Consider the following 20,430-nt stretch of genomic DNA (forward strand, 5'->3'; position numbering starts at 1 on the left):
TATATCTGCGTCTATATGCTCTGCCCCCAGCACCAGAATTCACAAAGTTTTGAGAATGCGATTCTCCACACACCTGGGAATGGCAACCCAAGCATCTGGAAACGTACCTCACTACACTCAATCAATTCAGCACTGCACTCTCACAGCACAGCAGTGAATCGAAATCAATCCAGCACTGCACTCTCACAGCACAGCAGTGAATCGAAATCAATCCAGCACTGCACTCTCACAGCACAGCAGTGAATCAAAATCAATCCAGCACTGCACTCTCACAGCACAGCAGTGAATCGAAATCAATCCAGCACTGCACTCTCACAGCACAGCAGTGAATCGAAATCAATCCAGCACTGCACTCTCACAGCACAGCAGTGAATCGAAATCAATCCAGCACTGCACTCTCACAGCACAGCAGTGAATCGAAATCAATCCAGCACTGCACTCTCACAGCACAGCAGTGAATCGAAATCAATCCAGCACTGCACTCTCACAGCACAGCAGTGAATCGAAATCAATCCAGCACTGCACTCTCACAGCACAGCAGTGAATCGAAATCAATCCAGCACTGCACTCTCACAGCACAGCAGTGAATCGAAATCAATCCAGCACTGCACTCTCACAGCACAGCAGTGAATCGAAATCAATCCAGCACTGCACTCTCACAGCACAGCAGTGAATCGAAATCAATCCAGCACTGCACTCTCACAGCACAGCAGTGAATCGAAATCAATCCAGCACTGCACTCTCACAGCACAGCAGTGAATCGAAATCAATCCAGCACTGCACTCTCACAGCACAGCAGTGAATCGAAATCAATCCAGCACTGCACTCTCACAGCACAGCAGTGAATCGAAATCAATCCAGCACTGCACTCTCACAGCACAGCAGTGAATCGAAATCAATCCAGCACTGCACTCTCACAGCACAGCAGTGAATCGAAATCAATCCAGCACTGCACTCTCACAGCACAGCAGTGAATCGAAATCAATTCAGCACTGCACTCTCACAGCACAGCAGTGAATCGAAATCAATCCAGCACTGCACTCTCACAGCACAGCAGTGAATCGAAATCAATTCAGCACAGCACTCTCACAGCACAGCAGTGAAACTGAAATCAATTCAGCGATTCAAGTCATTTGACAGCGTGCCAGGTTTTTCATATCTTATCACAGAAGTATGAGGCAATACTGTTAGGTTATGTATTAAAGTAACTCTGTGTACAAGCCTATTGTTCTGGGTATATACAGTGTGAAGGCTTCTCCATATCTAAAGTAAACATCACCTGGTAAAAGATAATAACCCCCAGCCCTAGTGCAAGACTAGTGTGAAACGAATTGGGATTTCCACACCGGGGCTTATGTAGTGTAGTAGTAATAATAATAATAATAATAATAATAATAATAATAATAATAATAATAATAACAACAACAACAGCTCCATAAATTCAAACTGTGAAACAGTGGCTATGACAGTGCTGATCAAAGATCAAATGAGGGATCACAAGACTATTAACACTACACACAGACACAGTTACAAATGTACACCTGCCATAAGTTACAACCTCACATTTTTTACACAAGAAAATGTCCACCATTTACAACCCTTTTTTAGTGGCCCTTTTTTCCATACAGTGTTATAAACCCAACAGAATGGGTGCCTCTGTTCAGCAGAACGACTTCCACAACTCGTTTCCTCAAATCTGTGGCAGGAACGTCTGTTTCTTTTTAATTTAACAGAGGTTCCTGCAAAAGGATAAACAGATTTTGCAGCTGTAAAGATGTCATTCTATGTGCGTGTGTCTCTGTTTGTACTGTACGCTGATACATAGTTTAATCTGTTGCACAGCTTGTGAGATACAGAACAAAACTTGTGTTACGAGTGAAGGCAAGTTAAGGTGCAACCTTAATACAAGTTAAATACATATTTCTTTTCTCTGTTATCGCAGTGCTGCTGCTGCATTAGCACATAACTACTAAACCCTCAATAGTGCTAAATTCAGAAATACATCACATTCTAAAACATCTAAATACATGAACTGCTCATGACTTAGCAGCTAGTATTTGTTAATGTTTCTTACATGTAAAAAAAAATATATATATATATATAAAAAATCTATTATATCAGGACGTTTCGGACTACAGGTCCTTCAGCTGGATGGAAAAGGCAGTGCAGAGAGAGAGAGAGAGAGAGAACGAGAGAGAGAGAGAGAGAGCGAGAGAGTGAGAGAGAGAGAATGAGAATTATTTTAGTGTGAGAATTGGCACTGGTATTAAGTGAAACTAAAAAAAATGAACTTAACTGCCTGTCCCATCCTGAACTCACAGTAAAACAGGAATTAACAGCTACAACCCACATGTGAAATTGCGCTAAAACCTGCTACTGTGTATCATGCAGGTGTGGAGCACGGAGCAAACAGGCTGCTGCATTTTTATTCTTCTGACTCTTCTACTTCAAGATTTCTCTCTTAGTCAGAGATTGCATTGGGTATTTACTGACCACTCTGCTTCAGTTTAGAAAGCGGTGACTGCAACATAAGAAATATTTTGGGCAACAAAATATACACTGAATAGTTAAAGCCCTATACACAAATACCCAAGTATTGACGGTACTCTGAAAACAGAGTCGCATTGGGAAGAATGGTTATTTCATTAGCAAGCCATTGCCTGTCATTGCTAGGAAAGCTATAGTTATTATGCCAGCAGGATATAGTTAGGTCTTAGAAAAAAAACAGATTCCCAGGCCAGGACTTTCTGGGACAGTCTGCCGAGCCCCACAGATTTCTACTCTATGATAAATAGAAACAAAGGCAGCTAGCAACACTTTCTGCTTTGGACTGCGCTATTTCCACCACAACCCTGGTGATGGTTAGCTCCATTCATTACTTTACAACACTGAAATCGTAAGATATTAGATGGACTGATCCAAAAAAAAAAAAAACTGCAGGCTTAAAATTTTAAAACCAGATTGAACTTTTGGGTTAGCTTGCGTGGATGGTCTGTAATAAATAAATTAATAAATAAATAAATAAATGAAAGACTATGCCATAAAGAGACAAAACAGATAGAGGAGTCGAGGACAGGATGACTAAAGAGGACAGGTCCGTTATTTAAACAGTTGTAGCAACACGTGGGGACGTGCAACGCTAGTTACTCTTTAAGGGGGTGGAGGGTTTGCTGTCTAAACTAAAGCAGAGTCTGTTTGTTTACATTGGGATCATATTATAAATATGTATTGGGAATAAGGCTTTTATTTGTTTATATGTGTGTGTGTGTGTGTGTGTGTGTGTGTGTGTGTGTGTGTGTGTGTTGTTTTCTATTGTGTTTAAATGCTCTGGCAATACAGGAGCATCCCTGTCATGCTAATAAAGCTTATTTGAATTGAGAGAGAGAGAGAGAGAGAGAGAGAGAGAGAGAGAGAGAGAGAGACAGAGACACCACCGGCTCATCAGCTTGCGCGCTGGAGGAGCTTACAGTAAGAAGTGGTCAGGAACGAGGCAAGGACAGCTGGATCCTCTGAATGACCTCTGGTGCAAGCTGTCCAGAGTTCTTTCAGGAAAAGGGGAATTCAGCATCCCACATGGCTTTGTCCTTTAAAGAGACACTAGAAGAGCCACCTCCCTTGTAAGGAGCCAGGAATTAGAGAGGCAGCTGTCCCTTCGATGGAGTAATGCAAGGCTAAGTGTGAGCCTGCTGACCTCTAGTGTGTAGAGGGTAGTGTGTCCGTCCGTGCGTGTGTGTGTGTGTGCGTGACTGTGCGTGCATCTGTGTGCGTGCGTGTGCGTGCATGCATGCGTCTGTGTGTGCGCGTGCGTGTGTGTGCGTGCACAGCCACATGCTTCAGATCTGTGCATACTGGTGGATCCTGAAGACTTTAAAAACAAAGTCCTTCCTCATCGCTAACTTTTGTAATAATTTGCTGCCAAAAAGGTATTTAAAAGAAATGGGGAGGGAGGGAGGGGGGAGGATGACAGTTTTTACTGTAACTGTTTCGTTTGAAAAGGATGATAAAAATGGCTGGACAAGACAGGTGCCGTCACTGCTAGGAAAAAGGTTTTTCTTAGCAGTGAGAAACGATAGCAAAAATAAATTCAGCTGGCATTTGTCTAGCCAGATAATGCCTGGTCCTAATACCCTTAGACAGTCAGGGTTCATTCTAACTATATTACAACATGTGTATAAACACACTGAGAATAACTACCAAAACACGGGTTAGTCAATATTCACTTTGAAACCTTATCCTAATGTCAGTGCTGTTTGCTAAAGTAACCGCAGTATTGCTGTATTTTTAATGTGGGACTTGATGCAATTCCCCTGCGTTTTGGTTTGGAAGGCATCTTTGTGTATTAACAGAAAGTTTAATCAAGTTAAACAGTGCAGCTTTTATATATGTAGAACTCCTCTGTTTGTATCCTGGGACACTATCACCCTTCATTTAAATGTGCTTTATTTTGCTCTTATCTGCCCCCTATTTTACTGTATTTAATCCTGTACTTCAGAATACTGTAATCTGCCAAGTGTTTAACCTGTAGTACTTTGTATTTAATCACATCCTGATGTAACTATCACTATTTAATCATATCCTGATGTAACTATCACTATTATCTGCTGTATTATTGAATTGTGGTTTGTCACACTTGTACTTTGCTTGAACAAAAGTTATTGTATTTCTTGCTCATATTGTATTACTTGTATTGTAACACTTGAAATGTATTTGCTTACGATTGTAAGTCGCCCTGGATAAGGGCGTCTGCTAAGAAATAAATAATAATAATAAGAATAATAATAAGAAGAAGAATAATATATATAAAAAATATACACACACAGAAAAAACAATACTAATGAAAGGCCAGATTTGGCAGGTCATCTGTGTTTTTAGAACATTTTGTGTAAATTAAAAAAGAAAATGCATTTTAGAAAGAATGTTTTGTTTGTTCAGGTTTAATTTTTTAGGATCTTAGGAAAGGCAATGTGGCACAGCGGTGAAGCAATCCGGCTCAGAACAGACTTACTCAGTGATCCCTGGAGTTTCATTTCCAAATCCACACAAGCTGGCGAGCTAGCCTGTGCCTCGACACATCTGACCCAGCTGGGTCCAAGCGCAACAATGAAAAGACACACAACAGAGTTTAAAACGTTACACACGAGACTCAACATTCTGCATCCAGCCTCCATCTCTCACGGGAGGCTGCTGGAATCCCCAGCTCAATGCAGATGGAGCTGCCCTGTGCAATGAATCATGCTGGTGGGGCCACTATGAGGATTCAACAGAGAAATGAGGCTTCACTCAACGCAGTGTTGTGTGGATGCATGGGCCCCCCCTCCCCTGTCCCCGTCCCCCCTCCCACCCCCAATCCAGATGAGCGGAGCAAGCACCTTACTCACTGTGCTGGTAGCCCCACCACCCCCCACCCCACATTAAACAAAATGTACTACTTACCGAGCAATGAAGACAACCAAATCCTTTGCACGGGATCAGAAGTGTCCAGTGGCCTGCCTCTTCCTTCTCAGTTCTCTCCTTATTCCCAAATGCTTCCTGCATTCACTGCCTCAGAACGACACTCCTGAAAGAGAAAACAGAGCAGTCAGGTTTATCCACAAATTCAAAGGCTTCACCTGCCTGTCTCCTCTCCCGACAGCCTGAGCTCATTACTTATTATTATTATTATTATTATTATTATTTAATTTTTTTAGCAGACGCCCTTATCCAGAGCGACTTACAATTGTTACAAGATATCACATTATACGTATATCACATTATTTTTACATACAATTACCCATTTATACAGTTGGGTTTTTACTGGAGCAATCTAGGTAAAGTACCTTGCTCAAGGGTACAGCAGCAGTGCCCCACCGGGGATTGAACCCACAACCCTCCGGTCAAGAGTCCAGAGCCCTAATCACTACTCCACAGATGGTCCGCCTCCATGCTAGCGGTGTTCCCTGCCGCTGACAGTATGCTGTAATATTCCCAGATGGGACGACTGCTCTAGACTTTAGACTGTAGAAGGGGTGGGAGAAGTTGGGTAATTTCTTCACAGCTTCCAAGCCTATTTTTTTAAGACCTCAAAGGTTGCCTCAGTCAGTGGAGCTCCCGTTGTAGGCAGCCACTACAGAAAACAGGTCTGCCTAATCTTAAAAATCTCCCACCAACAAGTTTAAACAAAGTCTAGTGAAATCAATTACAAAAAAACTCACACTTGCCAGATACATGACCTTGGATCCCACAGGAAGAGAAATACTGGCTATATAAAACAAGGAACTGACGAACACATAAACACACTCCAGCGCTGTGTAATTTATCTGAACTCATCATCACTCGTAATAAAAGTTCTGTATCTCACAGGCCGCGCAACAGATTAAACAATGCATCAATTTACAGCACAAACAGTCACTCGCTCACACACACACACACACACACACACATCTGTTTTATTTATTTATTAAGAGATCACCTCCTTTCATAAATAGCTCAGGTAGAACACAGTCCAAGGATTCCTATCCACTTTAATGGAGTTGAACAACTCCACTGCGAGGGCATGCCCTACCTGTCACATTGGAGCTTGGGTATGACACTACACCGTGCACGTTACCATGACAATTCTGCACAGAAGTTCTGCTGTGTAGCATGTTTCTACTGTGCATGCACCGCAGCTTTCCTGATGATTGTACTGTGCTTTTACTGAACTCCTCTCATTGGAGAACACAGCTTCTCTGGCAGGTACACTGGGTCTAATTGAGCTGAGCAGCACAGGATTTAAACCGTGCATCAGATGGACTAGGCAGCTTATGGAGCTCACAAAGTGTACACTGTGTGCAGCGGTGCACATTGTTTGTTAATCCATTGCTTCAAAGCAATTAATGAAGGTGGCTCTGGAGCGCTGAGCTCCACAGTGAGTGCAGGCAGGATCATCTCGCTCGGCTGGAATGCAATGCAATTGACCAGAAAATGCACTTGTGGAGACCAGAAATAGGCATTCAATAAAAACACACACAGAGCCGACTCGATTTCCCTGCCAAGAGCCGCTAAAAAAGGCGTCTGTCCCTGAGAACTGTTGCTATTTATATTTACCATCAGTCCAGGAATACTCTGCCGGTAGGAAACCAGAAAGAACATATCAATCAATCAGAATGCATCTCCCTCGCTCACTGCTGCTTTAATTCCAGATCTACGTGGACTTTGAGACAATAAAATATTCAAGGACTGAAGAAACCAAAAAGCCTTCCCCACCAAAGCTGTGGTTCACTGCGCCACTGAATCATTTTCTATTCCCTACAGCACGGCAGGAGGTTAATATTCCCTTTAACAGCGTTTCAGCTTTTAAAGTTAAACTTCCTGTCCTAGCATTAATAAACACACTCAGTATTGAGACCACAGGAGACACTGGTACTGTAAGAAGTACTGTAGCTGCTAGTCTAACCACATAGCCGTCAATGCCTACAACTGCTTTCAAATAGTTTTACTGACTTAACAAATGGTTTAAACAGTCACTATTAATGATGTATATTTTTAATACATTTTCTATAGTCTTTACGCTATTAAGAAAAAGGGTGCCATGTATAACCCCCCACTGCTGCAAGTAGACCAGGAACATGGCTATTGGGCTGAAGCGTGGAGCAGCGGCACACTGTACAGGTTTTACAGTATAGAGGGAGTGGAAACTTTCTCTTTCTAAAGCCTAAACTACGTTTGGTTTAGCCTGCACAGAAGGAGGTGATGTCGAATGCGCAGTGACTTGCCCGCCTCAGCTTCAAAAAATTAAGACATTTGGTGTACAGGCACTGGTAAATATAAAAAGCGACAGGACCTTCACAGTTCCCAGTCCTTCGCTCAAAGCCACAAGCTTGCTCTGCTTTCCATTACGATGTTAATGTTGGAGCCCTGGTGATGGAATGTGCTGGGGACTCATGCTGTAACAGGTACCAGCACCTAACTAACCCAACACCAACCCGCCAGAGTGCGCCTCATCCCAACTGCAAGCTTCAACCCTCTCCTGTACTCCTCACCTCTGTGACCTCAATACCTGTGATAAAATAAGTAGGTGACAAAGCGTCTGTCAGTTGTGGTTGTGATGTTGCTACCACAAGCCCGAAACTGTGTGGCGGACTCCTTTAGGGAAGAAACGGGGGCATTTCTTCTTTTCATCTTTCTTGATCTACTGTCTTTCCACCCACAGTGCTGTAGAGTTCTTTTTTTTTAAATGTTTAAGATAAGTGACGATAAATGATGAAATACGATTCCTAGCTAAGATCTTAAATCTTGGAAAGCTTCAGCAAAATTAATTATTTCCATATTTGTACTTCTTTCTTTCTTTCTTTTTTTTTCAGTCCGGAGCAGATGTTGTTTAATTCATTTAGGCACTACCGGGTGTGATCAAGAATTGGAATGCTGGCTATGAGTAATATGTCCCCTGGGACCAAGTACAAAGTTTTGAATTAATCAATCGCTCCAATTGAATAACTTGGAAAAGTTCCACCACCACAGCCAACTGACTTGAACTCTGGACAGCAAGGGTCTGAAGGCTGTACATTCCCTGCGCTCAGGGGAACATCATCCCTATGGGTAGATGATAAAACAACACCCTTAGAGAGTTCAGAGCTAGAGGAAGAGTAGGATTCCCTGATTATATACCAGGAAGTGGGGGGCTCACTGTAGCAGAACTAAAATTACTTATTCACTTCACACAGACAGACAGAAATGCAGAGACCAGTCTTGGAGACCATAACTTAGCCAGAGATCCTTCAACTCCTGGTTATTTTGCTTGGGTTTAAGAGGAATCCTAGCAGACAGCAGCAGCACACATGTGCTTTGAGTTATAAAAGCAAGTGTAGATCCTGCTGCAAAAGAAAAGCTGCTACAAATGCCTTTGCTAGGTGTGCAGAGCTATAGAAAATGTGGGGATTCTGGACTATAAAAAGTAATCCACTCCTTTCACTGGATTTTCTATGGTCTGCGTTTTCCTTTTTTGTTTTAGGTTTTTTTAACTAAGTGAGTCTAATCATTCCCGGTGGACACCAGCAGGATTAATAAAGCGCGGTGATATTAAAATCACCCAAGCACACAGTTTAGATCATTAAAATAGACCAACACAATCTACTAAGAGCTGTGAAAATGTTTTTTGCTGCTGTTGTTTTTTTTTAACCAAGAAGGCATTAACATCCTCGACACCTTCTACCACAATTCTCACATTTGGCTGAGACACCAGCCTGGGCTCTTTCAGCCGGATACCAGCTCACACCTCCTTCACAGTGATCTCCCACCTGCTGCCCACACCAGAGTTCTCACCAAAGCCAGACCAGGCTCCAACCCACAGCTCTGCTCAGCTATAGTCAAGCACGACGCCACAATGTAAAAACAAAGGCTGCAACTTGTAGGAGACCTTGGCCTGAGAGCCGTGTGCCAGATGAGACAAGCTCTTCACTCCTTCAGTTTAAACACAGCCTGTTCCTCACGTGGCTCCTGCGCATTTAGAAACTCTATATGTAGGTTTGTGTAGTTTTTTTACTCCAAGTAAAGCTGAACCAGGATTGATACACGAAAGGCGAAGCCTGCAAGTTGCATGCAAATCAGATTCGTCAAAGAATGCCAGTCTGTTTTTGTTAACAATATTTCTCAATATGCATCACAACAATAAAAAATAATAAAAAAAAGAGTTTGCATTGTATTCTCTTCCACAGTATGGAGTTGATATTCTGTCTGTGCAAAACTCAGACATGTAAAAACAGTAACATGACATAAACAACAACTGTACTCTCAAAGATGATACATGTACAACCTTGTACAGTACCACACATTTCTGTGAATTCCAGACAGCAGTGCGAGGTACAGTAAATGTGATTTTTAGCCAGAAGCAGTTCATGCAATCTACAGCCATTAGCAATGATAAACATCGGCACATAATTCCCGGATCACAGAGAAGGCTGGAGTTTAACTGACTGTGTTGTGTTTTCATAGCACTATGGCATGAGTGGTGACCAAGCAAGCTGGCGGAGTCTCACCCGAGGGGCACTATAGATGTATAATTAACACAGCTCTGAACCACTGCCTTCCCTGACAGTTACGTAAAGTTTTTAGCCATCCGACAAATGTCTGAAAAGAAAAAAGAAGAGAAAGACACTCCCAATAGTTTAATCAATTACATGCATGGTAAAATGGGCTCTGTGGGGCTGTTCATTGCACGCACTGAGCAAGCATGTTTGTGCCAGAGCAGGCTCTGCGATGCAATAACAACTAACAGATTATTCATGTCCTTCTCCATAAGTAATTAGAAAAGCCCACAGCAGACATGCTGAAAAGTGGAGGCACACTGAAGAAGACAGAATTACAGTTAATAAACTCAGATCCCATGTATCAAATAAAAACAAGCTCAGCCATTTCATCCAGTGCCTTCTGAGGTTTGTTCTCTTGGCAAAACAGGGGGACTCGTGAACACATAATACGTAAGGTTTTGAAATTAAAAAGCAAGTTCACTTCAAGGCCTCACTCTTCATGTCCACTGACCTAAACATTTTTACCCCCTTTATTTATGAATCACATATTCCCTTGTTTGTGGCCTCATCCACAGCTGCGCATGGTGCAAAACAGAATTCCAGTACTCAACACTATTTAACCTCAAGCAAAACAGGTCAGCTACCACAATGCGAGCCTGCCACTGTGTCAGGGACAGCAACAGCCGTTCACAAACTCTGAGAGAGTCTCTCAGCACTCACAGCCTGCTCTACGCTCAGTATAAAACACAACGAACTAACTAACATGCCTTCCTCCGCACTGACGGGGAGTCTAACTAACATGCCGTCCTCCGCACTTACGGGGAGTCTAACTAACATGCCTTCCTCTGCACTGACGGGGAGTCTAACTAACATGCCTTCCTCCGCACTGACGGGGAGTCTAACTAACATGCCTTCCTCCACACTGACGGGGAGTCTAACTAACATGCCTTCCTCCACACTGACGGGGAGTCTAACTAACATGCCTTCCTCCACACTGACGGGGAGTCTAACTAACATGCCTTCCTCCGCACTGACGGGGAGTCTAACTAACATGCCTTCCTCCGCACTGACGGGGAGTCTAACTAACATGCCTTCCTCCACACTGACGGGGAGTCTAACTAACATAGCAATTTCACCCATTCCAGGTTTTAATATGTGCTTGATTAGCCACACTGTACAGGTAACAAGCTCAGATGCGTCTTATTAAACTCAGCAAAACCAGGAATGGATCAAACTGCTATGCAATGTTGGAGTAGATAGATTTATTCACATATTTTCTTCTGTGCCAATGCTTAATACAAGTCCAGGTGTATAGATTGATAAACAGGTGGCCAAATGAGGCAGGCTGCACTGTCAGTGTTTTAACACAACCTACAAACCTTGTGGAAACCCAGTTTAAGAAAGCTGTACGATATCAGTAAGTCACGCAAGGCCAAATTGGGACTCAGACACAAACATTTAAATACCCTGCAGTATTTTAATATTAATTAGGTTATTTGCATTTGGAACGAGTATTTCTCATGCTAAAAGAAAACTACATGGAAACACACACAACCCGAAAGCACTACAAATGGAGTGAGAAAAAGCTGAGACTTCTTTTTCCATTATTAATCGCACTGCCACTATAAAGCAGGCTGCCCATTGACAGAGCCTACACACAGACGGCTGTGTGCAGCTGGAGGAATAATGCTTTCTTCTAGACAGCTGAAAGCATGTGCTTCATCATAGCTGAGGTAGCTGGCAATGGAAAAAAGCATTCCCATGTCACATGGCATTCATGATGCAGAAAGGGCCACACCTGGACTCTCCCCTACAAATTACATTATAGAACAGATTTAGTGGAAGCCGCAATACCACATGGAAATGACCCTAAACTGACTGAAATCAGATCGGACTCTGAAACGTTGCTTTCCTAACACCTTGCATATATCGGTGCCCAGGTTGTTTGTCCGTTTAGTTGTTTTTTGTTTCATATTGGCACAGACAAGAGAGCAGGTGATTAAAAGTGTTTAGTGTCAGCATGGAGCTGTCACTTACAAATGAAGCGTGTGGGTGATCCTTCAGACACTTCCATTGAGAACACTCTGTTTTCTTGCTCTTTTCTGACAGAATCAGCTCGGGCTCCTGTCCGATTTTGCTCCACATTAAAAAAAAAAAAAAATTCTCTTTTTTTATACAGTATTAATGTTTCAAACCTAGAAATGAACAACTCAGGATGTTTTGGGAAAATTGTTATCAACATCCTTGGTGGTCAGTCTTAGGAAAATATATATAAGAGATAGATAATAATCACTTAGCTCATGTGTTAGCTTACACATTAATTTATTAAAATGTGTCACCTAACTGTTGTAAATAGCATTTCAGTACATTGAGAGATAGAGGAGGGGTCATTATTAATATATTCTGTTGACATATTATAAAGAAGCAAATTGGGTACAGCTTATTTCTTTATTTATTTATACTTTATTAAGCGGGTTTGTAGGGAGCGTCCCTGAGGTACAGTATGTAAACACAGACACACGGGTAGCAAAAAACAACTAATCGCATACCCGCTGTCTATTTAATACATCCAATACTGCGAAGAGCAGCTTCTGACTTCATCACATTTCTATTACACGTGTATAGAAAAGGGATCAGAAAAAAAGAAAAAAAAGGACAAGAGTACTTCTACTAAGTTGCTAGTAGCGCAACAAAAAACTCCAAATGATGCTGGAAACATTGTGTCGCCGTACAGTATACACAGTGACTAGGACCCTGGGTGTATGCTTGTTAATGTGATGGATGCATGCCATTTGTAACTGTTTAACACAGCGTACAGTCTGTAGACTGTGTTACTCTGATGATCGGTTCAGAACCGTGCGGGCACAGCGTACAGTCTGTAGACTGTGTTACTCTGATGATCTGTTCAGAACCGTGCGGGCACAGCGTACAGTCTGTAGACTGTGTTACTCTGATGATCTGTTCAGAACCGTGCGGGCACAGCGTACAGTCTGTAGACTGTGTTACTCTGATGATCTGTTCAGGACCGTGCGGGCACAGCGTACAGTCTGTAGACTGTGTTACTCTGATGATCTGTTCAGAACCGTGCGGGCACAGCGTACAGTCTGTAGACTGTGTTACTCTGATGGTCTGTTCAGCACCGTGCGGGCACAGCGTACAGTCTGTAGACTGTGTTACTCTGATGATCCGTTCAGAACCGTGCGGGCACAGCGTACAGTCTGTAGACTGTGTTACTCTGATGCTCTGTTCAGAACCGTGCGGGCACAGCGTACAGTCTGTAGACTGTGTTGCTCTGATGATTGGTTCAGAACCGTGCGGGCACAGCGTACAGTCTGTAGACTGTGTTACTCTGATGATCGGTTCAGAACCGTGCGGGCACAGCGTACAGTCTGTAGACTGTGTTACTCTGATGATCGGTTCAGAACCGTGCGGGCACAGCGTACAGTCTGTAGACTGTGTTACTCTGATGGTCTGTTCAGGACCGTGCGGGCACAGCGTACAGTCTGTAGACTGTGTTACTCTGATGATCTGTTCAGAACCGTGCGGGCACAGCGTACAGTCTGTAGACTGTGTTACTCTGATGATCTGTTCAGAACCGTGCGGGCACAGCGTACAGTCTGTAGACTGTGTTACTCTGATGGTCTGTTCAGGACCGTGCGGGCACAGCGTACAGTCTGTGTTACTTTGTACAATTGTACATGAAATCGCATGCTGCCCATTGCACCGAAAAACTCTGCAGTTAAATAACAACTTATTTTAATAATGCACTCTTGTATTTAGAAACGGACAGGTGTAATCATAAAAGAAAAAAACAAACAGACTCCGATCTCATTCAAGCCAATTCCTACTGATACTGTCCTACCACTGCTCGTGAGGAGCTAACGGACATCAGCGTTGTGATTATTATTATTATTATTATTATTATTATTATTATTATGACAAGGCAAGCCATTCCATAAACACACCGACCAATCACCCGTCATGAACACACACACAGACACACACTAACTTTCAGCGCCTATACCTGACACTGACAGAAAACAGTTTAACCTCTCGTTATCTCCACAGAAAATAAAACCTTTAAAAATGTTTGTATATACATCCTAGAATGTTAACCAGACATAAACATACCAACGAAAATGTACCCCTTTTTAAAGTAAATATTGACAACTCTCCCAAGACTTGCACCCAATAAGCAATCCACATCAACGCTAGTATTTAAGGCCGGTGTCGTTGAGCCTGCATCTCACTCGCTGCTTCAGTGCAATGCATGCCGTTTATGTGTGTACGAGCAAGAATACAGGACCGTGCATTATTATTGAATTGGGTGTCTCGGGTTGACACTCTCACGCTCTCCTTCCCTCTATCTCGCTCTCTCTCTCTCTCCCTTCTTCCTAGTCCCAGTATGCAGCAGCATTCATCATCGTTCTATTTTGGTTACTCACCCTTTTCTCTCCCTCGATCCCTTGCTCGCTATAGATGCACTGTATCAATGGCTCCTATGGATACACTGTGACATTAACGCACTCTCACTCACGTTGATACACAGTTGCTATTTTTAGGAAACTGACAACCTCGCAGGCAGCAGGCAGGCTGAACGGGAGAGGAGGACCAGCCCCTTGTCACAGCGTGACTCCGCCCTCCCCCTTCGCAGCCCTTTGCATGGATCCTTCCGCCGCAGCGCCCGATCACTCACACACAGCCCGTGTCGCCACGCTTCATCCGAGCTGGCTGCGCAGTAGCTAGTACCCAAGCCACAGGTCGAGCAGATTAACAGCAATAACAATTACACAGTTGCCTGGCTTTTTTACAATTTCCTTTGCAATTAAAATAAATATTTGTGTTTTGTTTTTTTGTAAAAGAGGGGCCCGCTTAGGAATGGTAACAAAGAAAGTGTACTTCATAGCTGTCAAATGACGTCAGTCACTCGGAGGTAAAGCGGTTTATTGTGGAAATGGAAAGTTTGGCTGTGTCTGATGAAAATCAAAACTTTATCGTTTTCTTTTCTTTTCTTTTTCATTTCCAAGTTATGACACCAAACCAGAATACGGAAAGCATTATTTTTTGTTTTAAAAGTTTAAAAGTCACACACCCATTTATAATGTTAATAATTGCACTCATTTTTTTTTTTTTTGGCCGGCACTGTATTTCCTTAGATACCATTGACGTCATTCTGTAAGGCCAAGACAACAATAGGAGCGTGGGCAGTTGACAGACGGCAAGAAAAGCCAATCAACGTTCCCAAAGGGATGACGCTACCCAATGATGGTATCGAAGAGGCAGAACCAAAACTCACATGTGGCTACATCACGTGGTGTTGCAGTTGCTCCTGTCTGGATTTCAGGAGGGGTGTGGTGCCGTGTGTAGGATTGTTTTTACTGTGATTTAAAGTGATAAGGCCCATTTATTTGTTTTTAAATGTATGGCTTCTGTTTTTCTGTTTTTATTAATTTCGTTTTTAGCTGTTTTTGAGTTATGTGCAAATCATTTTTTTCGGTGTTTTTGCTTTTTTATGTACTGTATGTATTAAGTGTTTTCGGTTACTTTCGTTTTTTTCTGTCACAATATGTAGAGTAACTCGACAGTACTTAAACACTTTAATTTTATTGATTTGGTTGCCTTCCACAACGAAATCCTTATGATCACAAGCATAATCTTCTGCGGGTTTTGTGTGTTTAGGTTTTTTTGGTTTTTTTTTTACATTTCTGTTTTAAATTCATCCTAACGAACTGGAAGATAGCTTTAAATCTAGCGAGCAAGAACAACCCTCTGTTTCTTGTAATCTAATTTTAAGTCCTGCAAGGGTGATACAATCCTCCAATGGAAATGTAGGAATTTGCTGCCTCTCAGTAGTTTGGGTGGGTTTAAGTGTTCAGAACGAATCAATACAATTAGGAGATACAAGTCAGGAAGCAGGGACATTGCCCAACTGCATGGCACAAAGTTTTTTTTGCAGTTTTTTTTGTTTTTTTTCACTGGGAAAGGGGTGAAGTACCATGGGGCTGACATTGCTGGATGAGATGTGTGAGAGGGATGAAGATGGCAGTGTTAACTCCTTGGATGCTAGTATGGGTGTATGTTTATAGGAAGCAGATAATAGCAGTAGACAGAAAACAGAGCATAACCTAAATAGTGAGTGATGAACAGCTGATCCACTTTCTATAATTACATGATGGTTATTTCTGAAGATGCCAGAATTACATCAGACTGTGATGGGTTTATCTCATTATCACTTACAGTTCAGATTAGATTATCTTGGATTATGCACAGACAGCGAGATGAATGGGACCATGGAAAATTATATTTATGGTAGCAAGCATTCTTAACTGATTAATACATTTCTAAGCTTATACAGTAATGCACTTCTAATTTTTAGAAAGCCAACCCTAACCATAGCCCAGATTTGAATGCGTTTGACACTGGAGACCTAACCCAACGCCAGAAGAAAAAAACAGCTACAGTTGGAAGAGACCACAGCAGATCAGTACATGCCTACAACAGTCCCAACAGTGTGAGGCGGATCTCTACATTGTTGGGTCTTGTTCCAATTAGAGGAAAGGACCTTTTAGTCCTGCCAGTTGTTTTATCTGATTCAGTCTACACACAGAGTCAATCGTATGAAAATGATTCTTGTAAAAGAAGCTCATTGTGTTAGGGGTGGCACACAGTGGTACTTTCCTCTTACTAGGCACCAGTCTTTTCCAGTGCCATGCACCTCTACCCGTGCCACGCAGGTGATGACCCCACGGAATCGAACCTCTTCAGCCTGGCTGGCACCTTCTCTACCTTTCTCAGAATGACAGGCTGTAGCTCTGCGTGGGAAGCACACAGTCCTGCAGGAGCTGCGCGGCCGTCTCGCTGGTGATAACACGACCCAGCAGCTGTGCATGAGCAGACATGTATAAAGAGGAGCACAATGCAACAGGCATGTACAAAGAGGAGCAGCTGCATTGCCTTTTAACTGCAGTCTAACAGCACTCCAGTGACACCCACTGAAGGGTTACTGTAGTGGATTTTCAGGTGGGGTATATTAGTAGCGCTACTCAAGGAGCTCAACAAAGGAAGTGCCGTTGATTCATCCAGGCATACCCAGGCATGTTTCTCTTCATGCAAAGCTCAGTGAAAAAATCATTCTTACTTTTGGTTTTAAAATGATAAAAAAGAGGCACACTTCAATTGCTTTTTTTCTTCTTCAATGGAGATTTATTGTTGCTGTTTTCCTTTGTTTTTTTTAAATAAAAGTCTAATTATCACCTCTTGTTGGCACCAAAAAATGTGTTAACCGTGTTCTTCACTTCCTGAAATTGCAAAGCGTTGACACTAACTAGCGCTTATATACAATTGGTAAAGCATAGCTATAGTGAAAGTGTGTGAATACACCACCATGCAAAAGGAGGGTTTGAACAGTGCATTTACTGTCCCACAAAAACAGTAGTTGCTGAGATCTCCAGTGGGTTATTCAAGTTATTCAAGGAGCCGGAGATGTGCCCAGATCACAGTCACAATTGTTGTTTTGTTTGCTTGTAGAAGGTGTTTCCTGATTAGCGTTTCTTGGTAATAGCAGCATTGCAGTGTATGTGCATGTTACTCTCAGTGGTTTAATCTTATCATGAATGCATTTGCTACTAAACACAGATCCAACTTGATTTGGACTCTGAATGTGTTCATGCCACGAGTCACCTTATAAATGTTTCCCACAGTGAAAGAACAACAAAGTGTAATAAAGCACAGTGAAAGCAGGGTAAAGCATAGGCAAGCATTGTAAAGCACAGTGAAAGCAGGGTAAAGCACAGGCAAGCATTGTAAAGCACAGTGAAAGCAGGGTAAAGCACAGTGAAAGCAGGGTAAAGCATAGGCATGCATTGTAAAGCACAGTGAAAGCAGGGTAAAGCACAGTGAAAGCAGGGTAAAGCATAGGCATGCATTGTAAAGCACAGTGAAAGCAGGGTAAAGCACAGTGAAAGCAGGGTAAAGCATAGGCATGCATTGTAAAGCACAGTGAAAGCAGGGTAAAGCACAGTGAAAGCAGGGTAAAGCATAGGCAAGCATTGTAAGCATTGAAACATTCCTTTTGTTTCCTGACAGCATTAGTTCCATAGCATTGAACCATCCCACAAATTGTGATGTCTTCTATAGTGTGGTTTCTGTTAAAAAATGTCTGGCGACAGGAAAGGTAGAGGTGTTAATTCGTATACTTCTCAGATGCTCCACGAAGCGATCAGCCAAGCATCGTTTTTTTTCACCAATATATAGCTTGTTACATTTGATGCAGCCAATGCAATATACAATTCCTTTACTAATGCAAGTAAAAGTATCATGGATAGTAAATGAGGATTTTGCTCCCTTAACTACTGTGTTGCTGTGAATGTATTTACAGGTAGCACAGCGTGACCTATTGCATGGAAACGTACCCTTAAGATTGGGTCGAATGTTACTGTGGACCAGATGCTCTCTTAGATTTTTGTCTCTTCTGTATGACATTAGAGGAGGGTTATTGAAAATAGGAGCTGTAGAAGGATCATCTTGAAGAATGCTCAAATTTCTTTGTCTGATGTGTTGTACTTTTTTGGTCATAGGATGAGTAAGAACAAGGGGAATACGATTGTTGGTATTCTGTGTTTTGGTTTTGTACAAGGCATCCTTTCTGTTTATTGTCGATACACTTTACTGAGCTTCTCTAAGTATAGTGTCTGGAAAACCACAGTTTCTGAAAAATGCACACGTCATTTGTTTTATCCAAAAAATCACTATCATCACTGCAAATGCTTCTCAGTCTAATTGGGAGTATGTATTTTTTATTATTATTATTATTATTATTATTATTATTATTATTATTATTATTTGTTTATTTAGCAGACGCCTTTATCCAAGGCGACTTACAGAGACTAGGGTGTGTGAACTATGCATCAGCTGCAGAATCACTTACAATTACGTCTCACCCGAAAGACGGAGCACAAGGAGGTTAAGTGACTTGCCCAAGGTCACACAATGAGTCAGTGGCTGAGGTGGGATTTGAACCGGGGACCTCCTGGTTACAAGCCCTTTTCCTTAACCACTGGACCACACAGCCTCCTTTTTTATATTTTATATTTTTTATCTAACAGTTAGTAAAACTTTATGAACAACAATTCTGACTTGTTTGTTATCATGTTGTGTCAATAGGGGCTCCAAAGCCATTCTTAGCACTATAAACAGCCAAGACAAGAATCTTCTGTTATCAGAAATCCATGCACGCTCATTACTGTACATTCTGTGCTAGCTGTACATTGGGGCACTAGGGACTGTACCAGCTACTGCTCCCTGTACTGTACAAAGCACTGCCATGTGTCAGTGCTGAACTGCACAGCCATGCACAGCAATGCACAGCCATGCTGCTCAGACCCATACTACCCGTACTGCACAACGCTGTACTGCACAACCTCTTGCTCAGCCGTAGTTCTCCCTGTGTTTACTGGTCCCAGCTAACGCAATAAGCTCCAAACCCATTTTAGCTCGTTAAGTTTTTAAGCAAGTGCATGCCTCCTCCTCCTCCTGGTGCAAAGTGTCTCACCTGTTCCTCTGGTCGTACAAATGCCTTCACAGAACCTGCTGGTATTGATGGAGCTCGCAGTGCTGTATGAGTGACATCCAGTGCTCTCTCTCTCTCTCTCTTTCTCTCTCTCTCTTGCTCTCTCTCTCTCTCTCGCTCGCTCTCGTACTTCAAAGCCAGACCAGCTGGCTTTGGACAGCTTCCTTCTCGCCCCTGAGAGCCTGATTTCACACCCTGTGCCTCCTCTCTCGTTGCTCCCTCTCTCTGTCAGGGTGGATAAGGGTGACAGCAGTTTGAAGGATCGGATCCCAGATGCACGTAGACATCCTGGGCATGCGTTGTGTGACAGTCTCTGGCTCAGGGGCTTGCTGGACCAGCCGCAGCTGTCACTCATCTGATGGAAGGTTTTTTATTTTTTTATTATTATTAATATTAGACCGAGATGGAAGCAACGGAGGGCAAATATCGGATGACATTTCGCATTTGATTGACGGATCTGCCTCAGAGCTGGGAAACCCACCTCTTTTCTAGTCTATCTGCAGTCGGGAGTTTGTTTGCTGATTTGACTGTTTGAAGGATCTGGATATTAGAATCACCATAAATCCTAAATATGAAGACGCAAGCCCAGCTCATATCGTAAACATCTAAGTGCATCGAATGAAGACTGTGGCTCAATCTTGAGTACAATTCAGAGAAGTGAAAGCTGTGTAAAGCATAGACACACGTGATAAAAGAATAGTATTGTAAACCTGATAAAGAATGGTATAACAAAACATGGTCAGACATTATAAATGTACACAAATATTCACTCACGGCTGTACATATTTGTATTTTTATTGTTGATGATGTCATAACAGCAATAATACCCAGCTCAGCTTCGTCTTGGCTCTGCTACTGTATGTCTGCTGCATCGGGTGT

At 42.5% G+C, this 20,430-nt stretch overlaps 1 protein-coding gene across 10 annotated transcripts in view; it reads right to left on the reverse strand.

Annotated features, from left to right (window-relative positions):
• The window catches only part of LOC117962473 (myocyte-specific enhancer factor 2A-like), a 106,304-nt gene extending 86,542 nt beyond the window's left edge, over nucleotides 1-19,762 (reverse strand). For 5 of the 10 annotated variants that reach the window (XM_058995571.1, XM_058995569.1, XM_058995566.1 and 2 more), the window contains exons 1-2: nucleotides 14,429-14,618; nucleotides 5,434-5,557 (exon numbers count right to left, since the gene is read on the reverse strand). The gene's annotated coding sequence lies outside the window, so the exon portion shown is untranslated. Of the gene's footprint in view, nucleotides 1-5,433; nucleotides 5,558-14,428; nucleotides 14,620-19,533 lie in introns of those variants that run through there. The other 5 variants (XM_058995567.1, XM_058995565.1, XM_058995564.1 and 2 more) reach the window with 2 other exon arrangements.
• Nucleotides 19,763-20,430: the final 668 nt, after the last annotated feature.

The sequence above is a fragment of the Acipenser ruthenus genome, chromosome 21, assembly GCF_902713425.1.
Source record: "Acipenser ruthenus chromosome 21, fAciRut3.2 maternal haplotype, whole genome shotgun sequence".
NCBI classification, from domain to species: Eukaryota; Metazoa; Chordata; class Actinopteri; order Acipenseriformes; family Acipenseridae; genus Acipenser; species Acipenser ruthenus.